The sequence below is a fragment of the Macrosteles quadrilineatus genome, unplaced genomic scaffold (assembly GCF_028750875.1).
Source record: "Macrosteles quadrilineatus isolate MER2022 unplaced genomic scaffold, UCM_ALF_1.0 Scaffold_3__2_contigs__length_128488019, whole genome shotgun sequence".
In the NCBI taxonomy this organism is placed as follows: Eukaryota; Metazoa; Arthropoda; class Insecta; order Hemiptera; family Cicadellidae; genus Macrosteles; species Macrosteles quadrilineatus.
Window position 1 is genome coordinate 13,133,181 of NW_026542596.1, and position 18,765 is coordinate 13,151,945.

Sequence of the window (18,765 nt, forward strand, 5' to 3'; positions counted from 1 at the left end):
CTAAATAATTCATTGTAAAAATAAATCCATACAAACCTGTATTGCAAATAGAAAAAAAACACTAAAATAATATATTCTAAGTATTGGTTTTATATTTATTTTAGCCAATAAGGATGACGCATTAATGTTGATGGCCGTTTACACGCTTATAATATATGTTTTTGATTGAATTGAAGCTGTTTTGCGTTATGCAGCCAACTATTAACCAAGTTCAGTCGATAACTCTCACTAATTACCCTCAACTCTACATATTGCGTTTCATCGTAGTTGGATCCGCTTACAATGAACCTAATTAACTCAGTTTGGTTTAATTTGTTAATGTTGAAGTTTAATTAATAATACGGATAAGTCTTTGGTACCTCAACCATATTAATGGTATTAACTGGAATCTGCTAGTTTTTATCCAAAATAAATTGGTAATAGATTCTAGAGATTTATATTGTACATGAAGTAACGTGTAGGTATTGGGTATGGCTTTTAACGTATATTTCATTAACAACTGTTTGATGAAAAAAATACAATAACGAAATTCATTTAGAGCTATCAGAGCTTAAATTGTTCACTTATAACTTGCCGGATTGATACAGTAATTATTTTTATTTCGCCCCTAAATTTGCACAAATCTTTTAAAAGTCATAGTAGATTCCTTTAAGAAGTTTTGGATATAATTGTGTTTTAATTTATTTATTTTGAGCTCAAAACGTTTCCTTGTAAACGGTGCTATTTTTACAGTTTGTTTTAAGCATTTTTACCTACACTTTTATCTTGGGAACGTAAGAAAACCAAGTGCATTCGTAACAGCATACACCAATGAAATTAATGATTTAAAACAAAAAACAAATAAATTACGGCCAGCCCAATGACAACTAAGTGAAAGCAACCTTCACACTTAACAATGCGCTCAAGCATGAACGTAACCAATCGGCCACGAATGCCACGATGTCGGGTCGAATGGTCAAATACATTATTTTGAAATCACGTCAAACTGTGTAACGCGCCTTATCATTTAGAGGAAGTTCGCCAACAAAACGACAATTCGTGGAAACCTGAGTTCATTTCAGACCAACGAGTAACACATGGCAAGCGAGGTGTTCATAAAGAGTAAACCCGTTGAGCGCGTTGACGTACGCTTCAACACTCTAGGATCAACGCTGGAACGAACCTTGTGTTTTTGTTGGTCTTTGAAATGCAAACCCGAGTGAAAACCGGCGTTAATTATTTTCGGTGTTTGTTTTCTAAACGAGTTGGTAGAGCTTTATAAAGTAGTGTGGACGTAAATTTTAATGGATTGTTTTTTTCTAAAAACCTTCGCTGGTGGTTAATCATGTTTGAGGGATGAAAAAGAGTAAATACACTGATAAATAATCAATTTCATCATAATTTGATATTATGCTTATTGATTTGGCTTTGTCTTTTGATCCCTTTTCCACTGCGAAAGATATGCATTACGAAAATCCAAAAAATGTGTTGGTACCTAATGAATTATAAAAAATGAATATGCAAGGTTTGGAATTTGTAAGTAATCTAAAGATTTAAAATCTTAACTCCCTCTTGTGATCTTACACCCCCATCTATGCTATAATTACTTTATACTTTCTTAATTCGTCCACACCAACTAATATACCACTAACATATGACCTATATATTTATACCTTTAATGTCAATACCTATTAATTTTACTAAATAATATAAATAAAATAGTATCATTGCACTCTGATAATACATTATTCCTTATTTGCAAACTAGACTAGACAAAAATTTCAATCATAATTAGTTGTTGTTATTTTTAATTCAAAAGTCAAAAACAATGTTAATTAGTAACGGTCTATTTTACCACAATACTATTTTTGATAACTATTATAGCTGCAAGCTCTTTTAATTAAATAGCTTTTTGTTTGTGTTTACGTTTGTTTCCTATTTAACGGCCCAACAAAGCATGCAGGTATTTTAAAATCCAGAATACTCTTTAATGTTTGACTGTGTATCCAATATGTTTGGGCTGATACCTTGAATTGAGTCGTCGATACTAGAAAATATTTCAACATATTGTTAAATACAACTTCTCTTTATTTTGTTGAAAACAGTTGATATTCAAAATTTCAAATTATAATTTCCAAATTTAGAAATATTATTTTAACTTGATAAAATGAAGTAACTATACCATTTAATTAATAGCTTTGCAAGTCACTTCACATTGGCAATGCTAATGCAAAATGTATTGTGATGTTGTTAGTTTGATATTTTTAGCTTTGTAAGTGGTAATTTGCAAGTTCGCAACAACAGCCACTGGGTAACCCGCCAGTAAAGTTATTTAAAGCACGAAAACTAGGAGGAAATCCCTTGTGTTTCAGTAGTAGATGTAAGGTTTCATATTACATGTTGAAATATGAAACCAAAAAATGAAGCATTGCTATCAATACTGTTAACACTTTAACAACAAACAATAAAAAAACTAACTGCATGTATGACGACATTAGAAATATACCTGCTCCAGAATGTAATAATGAAAGTAAAAACAAAAATATTGATAACATAGAACAAGTGAGAATCAAAAAAAGTTGTGAGAATTAAAAGTAATGTAAGTATACTATGAGAGCTAATGCAAACATAACAAGCACAACGAAATTTTTAAGCTAGAAATCATACACTAAATAAAGACCTCCACGCACGGCAAACATAGCAATATATATATTAACTAATGATACGTTCTGTGGGGTTAGCAAACACACAACAATTAAGATATAACTAACTAAACATAATGTTTATAATCCTGCACTACCAAACAGGTAATTCTATGTGCTACACTCTAAACACCACAACTGTTGTTTAGTGTAGTGGTTAGTGGACACTGACAGATAAAATAGCTAAACATCGTGTTGTATAATCCTGCACTACCACACAGGTAATTCTATGTATTACACTCTAAACACCACAACTGATGTTTAGTGTAGTGGTTAGTGAACACTGACAGATAAAATAGCTCAACATCGTGTTGTATAATCCTGCACTACCAAACAGGTTATTCTATGTACTACACTCTAAACACCACAACTGTTGTTTAGTGTAGTGGTTAGTGAACACTGACAGATAAAATAGCTCAACATCGTGTTGTATAATCCTGCACTACCAAACAGGTTATTCTATGTACTACACTCTAAACACCACAACTGTTGTTTAGTGTAGTGGTTAGTGGACACTGACAGATAAAATAGCTCAACATCGTGTTGTATAATCCTGCACTACCAAACAGGTTATTCTATGTACTACACTCTAAACACCACAACTGTTGTTTAGTGTAGTGGTTAGTGGACACTGACAGATAAAATAGCTCTACATGGTGTTGTATTATCCTGCACTAACACACAGGTAATTCTATGTGCTACACTCTAAACACCACAACTGTTGTTTAGTGTAGTGGTTAGTGAACACTGACAGATAAAATAGCTCAACATCGTGTCGTATAATCCTGCACTACCAAACAGGTAATTATATGTGCTACACTCTACACACCACAACTGTTGTTTAGTGTAGTGGTTAGTGAACACTGACGGATAAAATAGCTCAACATCGTGTTGTATAATCCTGCACTACCACACAGGTAATTCAATGTGCTACACTCTACACACCACAACTGTTGTTTAGTGTAGTGGTTAGTGAACACTGACAGATAAAGTAGCTCAACATCGTGTTGTATAATCCTGCTATAACACAAAGCTAGAACTATGTGCTACGCTCTAAAACTATCGTGAGTTACGTGGTAACTCTTTCTACTGCTTTAATTTAGCAGATGAATGTTAGGGCTAGTTGCTAGTGTTCTCTTATAATATTTCGTTTTCGTTTGTATTCTTAACAATCGCAACATTGACTTTGATCCTAGAACAATAACAGCCTAATAAATTGGTTATAAAATAGTTAATAGATTAATGCAATTATTTTTCTTAAGGTAATGCATGTTAAATCGTGTTCATCGCTAAATATTACAATTGTTTTTTAAAGCACTATAGGTAATGCATAAAATTATATTCGTCAACACGAGGAAATCAACAAACATAATTCTATTACAACACTTAAGCCATTACATTGAAAGCTAATATAAAAAGATTACCTACCTAGATAAATATTATATAATTAATATCTAACCTTGTTTTTACTAAACAATAGTGTCCTGTTGTAGCAATAAGTACCACAAACAATACGTTATACACATGTATGAACAGCAAATAGCCTTTAGCAAGTAATAAAATACAAATGTCAGCCTAGATTGAAACACCCATGTTTATGATATGACACTGGCTTTTGTGTTTATACAATCAGTAGTTTAATATAAAGCGAGATTCCCCGGCTATATTAGCACTTAGAATTAATACATGAGATTATCGTTGCTACTTGCTTTTATTATGATCGTTTGCAAGGCAGATCGTACAAGCACATGTGTTACTCTATAGTTCTCGGTTTGAAAAATGAAAATTATTTTAATTGGAACATTTTCAAATTGTTACAATTCCGACTGAAATTTTAATTAATAACAAAATTTGTTACATGGATCGTAAATAGATAGTCATAACTTTAATCTCGGATGTGTTCAATGTATAAAATAACTGAAAACAATGGTTTGGCTTGTTTACATTTCGTATGAAACTAGCTCGCATGTTGAATATGAATAATCTGACAAAAAGCTCATTAAACAAATAACCATTCTTCTAACGATTTTTTTTATGAAATTCGTATATACCCAAACCTAGATATCTGTGGATGGATATTAGTCGAACGAATTCATTAACACTTAGCCTTTATGAAATCATTTATAAAATTACAATGTATTATTAACTAATAGCTAGTAGATTGAAAAAATGGTTTCATTTAAATTTTGGAACTCGTTTTCTACTAACTCATATATTTAGAGTTAATAAGAATATGATTAAACATGTATATTTTCAGCAAAAATACACAGCCGTTATGATAATATTTTTTTTAATAATATAACAAAATTGTAATGATTTGACCATATTTAACCAAGGCAGTGCAAATATTCATTTCACATATTACATAAAGCTACATTAATACAACTAGACAGGTAAACATTGTAAAAATAATCGTAGAACGCTACAAAATTCAAAATGTTATGTTAAACGAATAATTTACATTTCAAATTAATCACAACCAGAAAAGGAGGAAACGCAAGCAATTATAAACAAAATTGGATTTTTCTACACATACAACCTTTTAAGTGTTGTGTAAAGATCATGTGATAATTTATAAATTACCTTAAATTATTAACTCACCTTTGGATCCTTAAGGTCACGAATATCCGAAATAATAATGTCCAGCTAGGTAGAGCAGCGCGGTGCGGTACACAGAGCTAGCCGCGATCACGCACCCACCGTCACCGAAGGCAAGACACTGACTGAGGCGCTACAAGCCATCAGCTGTGAGCGCGCATGCGTCACCTGTCTTACGGCATTGTTAAACAGCTGATGTGCAATTAAATATTCCTAAGTGCTGGACAGCGTGAGCGCGTTTGTCGCAATTGATTGGCCTTGCTACTACTAGTTGAGAAACACGGATGGATATTCTGTTGTCATATTTAGCGTTTGATAAAACTAAATTGTTTGGGTTGTAAATTGTCTTTTGATAAGATTTAAATATTAATAACATATAGGTTATCATGATGGCTTAGACAGGTGGTATTTGGCCTATACAAGGGTTGACGTTTTATTTTGAATTTAATCGGAACAAATACAAAGACGAAAAAATATCACACAATTTTGAGTATAAAGTTGGAAAGAATTCATTATACAAATAAATAGGGATTAATTATTTCGATTTTTTAATGATTAATCTATTTAATATAATAAGTATGACTTTTTGGACCACAACAATAATTTTTAAACAGATGTTACTTGTAGACGTTTGTAAAATTGTTAAAACATGAATCCCTGTTAAGAAAAACAATATTATGTTGAATTTCTATGGCTTCATATTTACTAAATACAATAGCTGCATTCTACGAATTTGATGTTTAATTTAATGTTAAATGTATGTACTACACTACATTGTGTGTGAAATATGTCGTTATCTCTGTTATCCACCATCGATATCAGAGTTTTTCATCGTGAAAACATCATTTTACAATTTGTTTATCGAGATTTTACCTGCAAATCGAGAGAAAAAAATTAATCGCACGAATTTAACAGCAACAACAATTTATGAACTAATTTATTTGAATTTATGAGCTAAACAGCAATTTTTTCCTAAGTCTCTATCCGTACATTCAACTCCCTGTATAAGCAGGTAATTATATTATACTTTTCAGATGAGTACAGTATAATAAAATGCCCGATTCCAATGGGGCTATTAAAACAATTATATAATATATTAGTGAAAATTTTCATTTAAGAAACTACCCATATTTAACATTACAACGTTCAGAGTTATTAAATTTGTAGACAGAGAAACAGAGTAAATCAAAACTAATTCATTTAATTCAAAAAGAAACCCTTGCGTGAGTGCCAATTTTATGTTTTTACAAGGAAAAGAAAATTTTAGTAGACAATCTGGTGCGACTGTTATAAAAGTAGTTTATAAATCTGCATTCGGGGCGAAATCTAGGCGAAAGTTTGTTGACACACGTGATGTAACTCCCGCCAAATTCTGGTCACGGCCAAACTTCCTGCCGCAGTTTTCTGTTTAAACTCTTTACCTAATTAACAGTTTTATTTTTCAAATAAATTGTTTAGAGTATAAACCTTTAAATAAAGTAAACAACTTTGACATTTGTTGACTAAAGATGTTCTCGATAATGTAGTAACATATTTTCAGATGTGGTTATTACGATTACTACTTTAAGGCATATTCTTCATATAATGCTTTTGTTTTTAAATATTCCCTAGCTATAATCTTAAACTAATAATTGCACATAAACATAGTATGGATATGTGTGGTACTATGTCATGTTTTTTAACTGTCTGAAGATTTCACATACGACTTGAAATGAAGGTAAACAATAATAGATATATTTAAAAAATCCACCATGGCGCCGCAGTGTCTTAGATTAAATCACTATTTTCATTAGAGGGACTTTAACGTGCATAGTCAGAACGGAAGTATATTGTTATGAATACAGAATGTAACCCGTCAATTCTATTATATCTCCAGTGAAAAATGAAATATAGAATAATCCATTTATTGTTTCATACTTGTTCTCATTTTTTTAAATTAAATATAGATGGTCTATAAATATTTAACAATATTGGAAAACATTGCACTTTTAAACGATGTTTTTACGGTAAACCGTAAATTGAAAATAAAATGGAAATACGTCCTAATCATAAATCAATTACGAATGTATAAACACATACAAGGACTTTATTTACAACCCATAAACGTGCCAAAGAAATCTGTGAAATTCCATCTCACTGCATGGCTAGATAATTAATAGCAATTCCCATCATACGATGCGACGGTGGAATGATAAGAAATAAGCTAGTCAGTGGTCAAGCGGTCAGGTAGGTTTGGTGAAGATGGTAGATTACCTTGAGCTCTTTATACCACGGTCACTACTCACTACTCACTACTCACTACTCACTACTCACTACCCACTACCCGACCTAGCCAACTGACTGTTGAGCATAGTGCTGAAATTGGTCAACATGGGATTGGAAAGCAAAGTAAATAATGTAGTCTACCATTTTGTGGCTTTGTCACAGTACAGTTAAACTCAACAGTTGTTAACATAGCTCCACCCACTTAAAAGTTAGAATTTACTTGTGTAGTTATATTATCAGTACCTAATTTAATTAGAAAAATTATATTAACAAATTAAAGCCCAGCGATTAATTCTATCTACTTGCTTTTGTCTTTCAAATTATAGGATTTAAATGCTGGTTATAATAATACAATACAATAAAAATAATTTCAGTAGTAGAGAATTTTGTTGAAAATTACACTGGTATAGTTAGTTACATCAAATGCTTAGTGAAATATATATATCGTTCAATTGACTATAACCTACACGAGTCAGTTCAATAGTTAGTTTTACATATCACGATTTAACCTGGGATATAACTATGGTTGTATCTGGGGATATATCACAGCTGATCACTAGTACATAAATACTTGGACAAATGATGTGCTATAACTCTGAAATCACATTGGATTGATATTCCAATCACAATAGTGTCCTTTGTAACAGAACCATAAATCTTTCATTTACTATCATAAATGAGTATCATAACCGTTAAGCCTTATCAGTCATGTGTGGTGTTTAGTATTATGCGAGTACTAAATACCTTTGTTCTGATCAGTCGTTTATATTTGCATCAGTGATTGTAATCTACAAGTGTTACATAATCAGTGATATATTGTATAAGTATACGTATATATATATATATATATATATATATACATACATTGAATAATCAGTATTTAAAGCCAAAACTGATTATACTCTCTGTACAATTTCACAGAAAAATATACAACACAAAACAACAAGATGATGTACCCAATTTGTAATAAGTGTTACAATGCTATTATCATATCACCATCAAATAATTTAATCGATTGATAACTGACCTAATATATATATTACTTGATCTGGAATCAAAATAAATGTTTACCTACGACCGTTTTTTGAAGTAGCCATTTCAGTCCAGTTCTTAGAATTGTAAAGTTTCACTTTACAGCTGTTTACTTTCATATCAGCATTGTTTCATTTCATATCAGCATAGTTTTTTCTCATATCAACACAGGTAACGGACCAATGAGGTTCAAGTATTGAGAGAAAAGAATTAAAATTGTAATGCTTCGAACGTCAACTAATCAGCTGATCAGCTGATCAGTTGACCAATTTAATTGTTGATCCGACTTGTTCATGTTGATACTCGCGTATTCTTAATTAAGTTGGTGGAAGTCCAAAAATAAATTAAATTTTTGCCGAATTGTACCTGATACAATATTATTTATGGTAAGAATGCTGCTAGCAATGTAATATTTAACAAAGTTTAACAAACACGTAATTACAGGAAATCAGCTGATTATACAACAAGTCGTTGCATCACTTTCAGTGGCAATGACAATACACGAAAAAATAACCTCTCTAAAAAGTTATCAGTAGTGATTGTTAGTAATTAAATCCAGATTGATAGTAATTAAAAAACGGTCGTAGGTAAAGTAGTGTACGCAACTCGCGTTAATAGTCTTTACGACACTCGTAGAAGTTTTTAAGGCACTCGCCAAGGCTCGTGCCTTAAATTTTCTACTCGTGTCGTAAAGACTCACTTAACGCAATCGTTGCGAAAACTACTATTACTTATTCGTAAACAGGCTAGATCAACTAAATAGCTCGTCATATAATACACTAAATACGTATTCCATTACCAAAAATGTAGATGGATTATTCTATCTAAAATGTATATAGTTACAAATGCACCCCAAGAAGGAAAAAAATATCTAAATGTATCGAAATTCATAATAATACGATTCGTAATAACAATGAATGGCAATACTTCTCAATACTGACAATCTAGATAGCATTACACGACTGGTAATTTGAGCACTTAAGTAACATTTTCAGATTTTTATATACAATTTAGGTATTTGTTAAACAACAATCAATGCATTTAATGTTTTTTGGACTTTGTTTTAATGCATAAATTCAACATGTTTTTGTTTGGCATATGTTTAACTTTGTTAGCTTGATAGCCAAATTGTCTTACCTTCTGAATTGAATAGTGGATTGCACTATCCTTGGCTACGTTCCATATCCAATTAAGAACCAAGTAAACCTACTAAGGTAATAAAGTAGCAAAGTAGCATTGAGAGTTAAATACGATAGTGAAATATATTTATGGATAATTTGGTGCATGTGAATTCGGAATGTATTTAGTGTAATAATAGTAGTGGCTGTTTCCCTGTCCTCTTTATACGTCTTATTCTTTTAACAACTCTTTAAAAAAACGCTGAATTAATTTTCTTTTGTTTATTTAAATAACATCAGATGCTGTAGTATCATGACAACGTATCCGGACCCACTGTCTTGTGATTGCTGAAGTCATCCCCGTCAAACTTTTGTTGGCAGAGAAGAAGGCAATATATCAGCGGCGTGGAGAGGACCAAGCGAGAAGCGAGGAGCGCGCCCGCACCTACCGTCTCTGGCAGGGGAGCTGGGAACAGGAAAGGCGGGGACGCTGGAACAGTTTACTCCATACATCTTAGGCCTGTTTCACATCTACCCGGCTGCCGGGTGCCGGGTGTCGTTTAACCGGCAATGGGGTGAAGAAGTATATGGCACCGTTCACACATGCACGGCATGTGTCGTGACCGGTTAATCACTTGCCCGGCTGCCGGGTACTAGTCGAGGGATGCCGGGTGCCCCCTCGGCGAAGGCCGGCTGCCGGTGCCGGGTAAACAAGCCGGCTGGAGTAGTGGGTATAGCGGCCCAATGCGACTGTTCACATACAACCGGCACCTGCCGTCTGTCGGGTGCACCAAGAGTGCTTTTAGTTCAGTTCTTTGTAGTTAATGTGTATTAATTTTGGGTATTTGTTCGCAAAGTTTTGGTCATGTCCATCAATAGACCATGAACTACTTATTAATTTAGTTCAAGAGCAGAATTATTTGAATTAAATAGAATTTTTACTCAATTTATTTTTTTAGATTTTTTGATTTTATTTTATTACATAACATTGAATTAAATTTTACTCAAATTCAAACTGAATGAAAAAAAATCTAATATAAATACAATTGCAATAAAGTTATTTCAAAGTACCTAACATTACAATTGCTCTATTACGTTCTATTTCCATCCCTACGACACACAAGTTTCACAAGCTGGAGTACAACTGCCGGAGTGCCGGTGTCGGCGTAATGTGAAAGGTGCACTCGTGCCGGTGCCGGCTAGAAGTCGGGTTAACGGCATGCCGGGTAGAAGCCGGGTAGATGTGAAACGAGCCTTAGGACCAGGTGACTGATTCAAATCGGCAGCACGGCGTGGTGGATTTTTACCTCACCCAATTTCTGACAAGTTACGGATTTTTCCAGTTCCAGTCGTACCTGTTTAGCATGGGTAAAGCTGTGTCACCCGATTGTATCTACTGCCCAGGCACACCTGACGATGCGGAACACACTTTTTCCCACTGTCCACGTTGGGAAAGGCCCCGCCTGGAGGCTCAACACAACATAGGACTCCTGTCGGTGGACACGGTTATCCAAATGATGGCGGAGGGTGGGACAATTCGACCTGTGTGTCACATTTCGTCCAGGGTATTCTCCGCGCCAAGAAGTTTTACCTTGATCGAGATGCGGTCTTGGGTATAAAATAACAGTCGGAGCCCTAGGGCTTAGGTCACATGTTGGCCTGACTTGATGAAATGTGACAATCAATTCCAGGTCTGTGTCCAACAGAATAGAGGGGGGTTTTTAGTGAGAAGTCTGATCCTCTAAGGAGTCACAAACTACAGGTTGGCCATGTGCGTAAATGCATTTTACCTCCACTCCCTTACGAAAAAAAATCGTATCATAGCATCAGAAGAAGTCCAAAGAACATGATTTATATTGGCTCATTTAATTAAGAGTGCGCTTTTGTTTAAACATCTAGTCGTATTTGTTAATTAGTAAATAATTATATTATCACATTAAATTACGTTTGCACATTGGTGCATTTTATTATACGTTTTGTCTTGTTATGTTTACGACGTGACGTTGAGGTTGTTAACGACTGAAACTTCAAGTCACTGCCATCAAGTTGAAGGTTGATATTATGAAATATTCATCGCTAATCCGTCAGGTTTAGAGGAGTGTAAAGTACGAAGTAAACCAACTGATGTTACGACAGTAATATCTTAAAATAGTACAATAAATATTATTTAGAAATTTTAGATTTCATCTATTTTTACTTTTTTCCCTATATAAAGTAGGCTACAGTAAAAGGAGAAAGTATTTATTGTTTACGTAGAGATTTTCGAGTTTTGAATAGAAATATGCATTTTGGGCCCAAAAAGGATTGCCTAAGTAATGTCTGTGAGTGTTTGGATTTGTATGGTGCTATAGAGTACAAACTGTGATACGATCGTGATGATAATTGGTATTTGGGTTCTAATCCATAGTAGAACTATGTCATTTTTAATTTGTTTACCAATATCAATTTCACTTTTTGACCTGGAACAAAATGGGCCCAACCCTTATTGCTGTAAAAATTCCTGTCCCAGAAAGATTGCAATTATTTTTTCTACAATCCCAACATTTTAAACTATAAATAAAAACACGGGGGCACCATGATAGTGCCCACACACGAAAGTATCAGCCTCCATGTGTAGTCTGTAGCTCTGTAGTGTGTTACATACGTCATCTAAACTTAATTTTAACTTTAAGGTTATTGGAGAAAGCATGTCTCAGTTTAATGAAACCATTTATTTCAATCGTAACGCTGAAAGAAGTATCGTAAGTATTTAAACTGTTTACCTTGGCTATTTTGATTATCACGCTGAAAATTCAAAATCACCATAATACAAGAGAAGACTTAGTTAAAGTCAAGTTTAATCTACTTAACCTCGTATAATGTTTACGATGGTGACGTGTTTTACGACGGCAAACTCTAAGTCCTTGTCGTTAAACACAACATTGGCCTTATGAACTTCAAATTTGAAATCTTAAGTAAGAGATTTAATGCTGTGCAAATACTGTAACTTACTACTACAAACGTTTATATTTTACAGAAATTATTTATCACTGATTTAGTATGTTTTTGTTATTACTTTTCCTATGTTTTATTTATGTTATTTATCTTCCTGAATTTTTTTTTTCTTTGTTTGACAGGATCGAAGCACTATTTGTTCATACTGTGTTATTTCTATCAAAATCAAAATACCAAAAGGAATACCATATTTTAATAGCAATTAAATGTTCAATTTTGTTTTTGTTTAGCTTAGAAACAAAAAAATTAATTGGTTTTTCAATAAATATCTCAGAGTCATCATTAGATAATACAAATTAAAATAGTGTTTTTTTAAAGTTAAAATCATTTTTAATTAAAACTACAGAAAATTATTTCAGATATGATTAAAGTTCAAGTGTCGAGTCGTAAGAAAGGTATTGAGCATAACAATATTTTTTTGACCGGGTAATTTAATATACCCACAAATACAAATTACGTATTAAACAAATCAAATAACAACAGAGCATGGCCGAATTTTTTAAGATTTATCTTTAGAATAGTCATCCATCGAATTTAATTTCACAACTTTAGTACATAATAGGAGTACGAGCTGATCTAGAGGTGAATTGTGGGTCTTTGATCCCCGAAGTTTTTGTAGTGAGAAGAAAGGTAAGACGGTTCCCGACTAGAGTATGTGAAAAGGTTGGACATAAAGATAGTGCACATAGAAATGATTAACGTGTTAGGAAATATATATATATAATTTTTAAAGAAAATCTATAGCAGTAACAATAAAAAAGGTTAACATTGCGGACTCGACAGGACTATACCTCATTAAATTCAAAACCTTTAGCTGCAGCTAGCCAAAATTGGCTGACAGCCTATACTGCTGTAGTACAAAAGCCCTGTAGTTTATGATAGACTATTGGTTACCCCATACCATGGTTAGTCAATACTGTTTAGTTGTGTTAAAGGAGCTTAGCTTGATACTGTATAATTGACCATTGTATTGTCCTAATCGATTCTATAGATTTACGATATAATATGCTTTACCAGATACTATGTAATTGCACATTGTAATGATTAATCAAAAGGAGTTTTCATTACTGATCACATTATTATTATTTGATTATTCCTTTTGATCAAACGTTTAATATAACATTATAAAAAAAAACTTAAATATATGTTTTAAATAAAAAAAAGATAAATCTGTATATATGCATGTAAACATATGATTGTTATATACATTTAGCAGGTCAACAACCATGTTTAATGTTCAATTCTGGCTTGATTAGGACTAAAAATGCCTTTACGTTGAACATCAAGGAAATAAAGGGACGCGCTGGCGAAGAAAAATAGAGAAATCTCCTCTAAATTTCAAGTGGAGGAAATAGAACGCGATCCTAGGACATTGCTGACTTGGTGTTGCATTGTCCATCGTGCTACCAACTGGGAATCGTCTCGATCACCTTCGATTTGCTTAGACTATTCACGGATAAGTAAAAAAAGGAAGAAAACAAAACGAACATAGATTATATACAAAAGCTAAACTTATCTAGAATTTTTAGTAAGTCAAATTTTTTATTTATTTTACACAGTCAGTATCCAAATATCAATCATAATACGTGTACAACTGCCTAGTATTTCAACAAACATTGCATAGGCGATGAAAACCACATGAAAACAACAATGCCAATTAGTGATTGTAAATTGATAACATTCGCGATGGAATCCTTTGTTTATTTCCAACACTGTATGTGAACAATGTGGATCAGTTCTGCTAGTGAACCAGGCGTACAGTGTGTTTACTGTAAGGCCTACTAAAACCGTTAATTCTTCGTTGTGTTTTTTTAAAAGCAGTTTTATTTTTACAGTTCCAATAGTTAATAACAGTTATTTGAAAACAAGGTTTGCCAAAATTCATGGTTTTGTCTAGGTTTTGTCTTATAACATCGTTTATAAATCAAATACTTTATGTCAAGATTTTCTTTTTATTGGTATGATAATTGTTTAAAATAACAAATACAATCTAACTAAAAAATACGGACCTGAAATGAGGGTTCACCTTGTTCCAAATCCAAAGGTTTAGTCGTATTTTTATAGTATGGTAAAAATTAAATAGCTCACAATTTTGATTCCTTATCAGTAATATTAGTTATAAAACATTTTATAAAAAAAATCAAACAATATGAATGAACAATATGTGATATTTAATAACTAGCTAATTTTTGCAAACCATTAAGATTTATTGATTCTGGTACCATTATAGTGGTTATAAGGTAATCATTTAGATTTTGTAACTTCATTATCGAGACTGTACACAGTAAGACTTTTACTGATAAATGCATTCAAACTCAGAATACAATTATATATATTACCAGAAAACTATTTATACTAACTTCCATAGCCAAAAATGTAACATACATAAACCTAGTTCCTGGTGGTGGCAGAGTTAGAGTTACAGAGTTACTAGGTGCGAGGAAGTTAACTGCCAGGAAGCCTACATACGTCGTGTTATCGCAATTTCTACACACGATAGAGCAGCGGCTGCATTACCTCTGGCTGCATTCCAGCATCCATAGTTTATTGTACAGAAAATAATTACAAAAAAATTGTGAAACTATTTACATTAACTTTTAAAACCCATTGTTAACATTTACATATTATACATTTTTTATGTTATCTATTTTTTTTATGATTGCACAATGTTCTTAATGAATGCATTTTCAGTACATTGTTATACATCCTTTGGAGGTTGTTATAATAATATATTTTCGCCAGGTAAACAAGAACCAATAATAATTAAGACAAGTGGTTTCCAATTCCAAAGGGCCCATCTCTATATAGTTACTTAGTACGCATACCGATATGTAGTATACATGATATATGATAGTACGCATATGTGGAACAACATATATTGTTACGTAATTGTTTGTTTAACTAAATGTTTTTTTTTTGACTCTACAAAACTATTCCTGTTTGTGAATTAATATAAACAATGTAAACTATGAGCCTGTTAAAAGTCTCTGCATGGAAACAGATATTCTGCAATGGTTTGATATTGAATTTTTCAGGCTACAAAAGTACATTCAACCAACCATTGAACAATTTTATATTTTTTAATTGTGAAGATATTTTTGTACCATAACATTTCGTATACAATATTTCTTAGATTTTAATCCAATCAATGTAAACGCTAACTGAATTAAATAAGGAGAAAACTAACGTTTGGTATATTAATTTCATTTAAATTTATACTTAAACTTAAAATAAGTCTATATACATATATAATCGATTTTATAGATACTAGTCGTGAAAATTTTGACATACATATGCATGCATAGATTGGTAGCTTGTAGGCATGTAATTATATTAGAGGTTCAAACCCGTTCTTGGAGGAGAACTTGCAAATCACAATATAGCTTGGATTATGATGAAGATGATTTGCCTGCTAATGCGCATAACACAAATAGCTACACTAGATGCAACGGCGACAACAATTGAATAGAGTTCTCACTGCGTGAATTTGCACTTCCATGAGCTTAATATGAGTTCAGTGCCTATTGCAGCTTTTATTTTAATTTCAAAGCACACGTGCGTTATGTTTGTATTTAATTCCACATAGTCGTGTTGTTTTTGAATTTTGCATTGTTTTCCTATCTGTTCAAATGCAACTCAACCGTTTAATTAAATATTTATGTAGGTCTACAATTACGGGAATAAACTAATCAAAATAAAGAATCTGAATGCTTCCCATTTACCGTTTAAGCTTCTAAAAGAAATTGAAATATAAATATACTCAAATATGTTGTCAATACAGCATGATTCTATTGAATAGCCTCCACATAAGTAAATTAAAAACCAAACATACCCATTTAAAGTTTATACACGATAGTTAAAGAAGATGTATTAATTTAATGTGGTTGCGAAAAAAGGACACGATAGCAAGGTATTTAAGAACATTATAAAAAAAAAAATTAGTGATTAAATTGAATTTAAATTCGTTGCTTTTTTACGTGTTTCTATACTAACTAATCGAAACTCTATTACCCTACAAAACCGCCACTTTGGATTCAAGAGTAGAAAATGAACTACCATGATTCGTAGATGACCAAATGTTGAGTGAAAATGTCGCAATTAACGATCCAGTTTCTTACAGACAAACTAATCGATTACGGTAATCAAGATTACATATTTATTATTTCAACATATCTTAGAGTTGTTGTATTCTAGAAATGTTACAACAAAGATTAAACTAATCTATGCAACTCGTTTACCCCAAGCAGTAATTAAACACCTGACACCGGAACGATGTCACTACTACCGCATTCCAAAATCGATTGTTCAAGCAAAACAAAAGAAGAGAAATCTGTGTCAGTATCCAATAGGTGTTAAACGGTGGCCCCATTGTAGTTATTGAAGTAGGATTCACTCAATACGCATGTTGGAGTTGGAAGGTCGTTTGTACAGTGGGCCATGGTCATCTTATACCAGCAATAGGGGCCTGGCTAGTCAGAGTTGGCCAATCATATTGTATTGGTGATTAATTGATCATTTGTGAATTTGCACAACAACTCATGGTACATTAGCATCAAACAAATTCAATTACACTTTTTCGTGGAGTAAATGCTTAGATTAAACAAAGTTTATCCGACCTGAGAAACCTATTAAGATGGATTGAGCTTTACAATAGGTTCCAAACCACAGGGGCGAGGTGAGCTTTTAGTGATGATGGAATTTGAAACCGAACCTCCACGACGGCAATGTCAAGCTCAAGCCACTAATCATGCCCGTTCCCATATGGGAAATTTCAATTGACCTCTGTAGAAAAGTTGTATTAACAAAATTACTTATTAGTTAATAATAAGTTATTCGTAGCAATAGGTTTACTCGGTGAAATTACAATAATCACGTTTGCGAATCCGGATTTAATGGCTTATATTAATCTCTATAAGTTACCTAATAATGGAGAAATTCATGTAAGAATAATATTTCAACGTCTGCCCTCATATATCTGTCGCGCGAATATTTACACATTTTAAATATTTTTCTGTGTCATCATCGTGTTTTTAATTGTACAGGTAAACATTAGCCCACGTGAAACATACATTAACAAGGCTGAAAATCCATACATATGTTTAAGATCAATCCATCTTTCCCATAGCAGTTACTATCAACGGTTACTTTTATAGGTTCCGTTAAGAAGATATGGATTATCCCTTATATTATCTTATATTATTAAACAGCATCATTATTAGTTATAACTGTAGATGATGACCCAAGCGATGGCAACTCTATCAGAAAATGTAATTTTTATTATACTTTATTGGTGCTCTATTAAAGAAAATATTTATTAAATAAACAATGGTTTACATAATACTGCAGTACTGTCACACCTGATGGTATCTTAGCGAAGTGCTTTGCGTACGAATTGTAAGAAATGCAGGATGAGGGTAGAAGGAGGTAGGATCAGCTGGTTGTTATTAATTTATAGTTGTCATGCCACTTAAAAGCTTTCTATTATTTTGTTTAGAAGATCCATGTGGCTGTTGTACCTCTTCGGAGACCTCACAAGTGACGTGCAACTTAGCTTGGGACGCCGCGGCCAGCGAACCCTTGAGCCAGTGATACTGTTGATTTCCTTCATGGGTTCATCTGTTGAAACCGGTTCCGTTCAGACCGACAACCAGTCCCAACTCATATCATTACTAAGGTCGATGACCAGCCAGGCTCCAGCGAAGTGCTAGCAATCTGCAATCATTTAAACTCATCTCAGGTTTAAAATATGTTGAGAGATATTTTAAGTGTTTAGTATGTTTTAAGGCGTACAACTGCCATTTAACATTTATAAATACTGTATTATAAAACTAGATCGCAGATGCTGTTAAAATGTTTACCTAATACAATCTAGCTCTTGGAACTTTAATTGTACAAGTATTTATTTGTTTTATTGTTAGCTCTTCTTACCTGTCAACACATCTTTAAACAAGCAAATGTTTAGTGTTTAGGGATTACTTAGTTTGTAATATAAACGAATTTACTATTAATCCATATCAATGCCTTATTTAGTTTTACAAAAACAAAAACAGATTTTTTTTATTATTGTTTGATTAATA

The 18,765-nt window shown here is 32.7% G+C and overlaps 1 protein-coding gene across 1 annotated transcript in view; it reads right to left on the bottom strand.

Moving 5' to 3' along the window:
* Positions 1–5,394, bottom strand: part of LOC128990031 (Ig-like and fibronectin type-III domain-containing protein 1) — a 129,029-nt gene extending 123,635 nt beyond the window's left edge. The window contains exon 1 of the mRNA XM_054412246.1: positions 5,283–5,394. The gene's annotated coding sequence lies outside the window, so the exon portion shown is untranslated. The remainder of the gene's footprint in view (positions 1–5,282) is intronic.
* Positions 5,395–18,765: the final 13,371 nt, after the last annotated feature.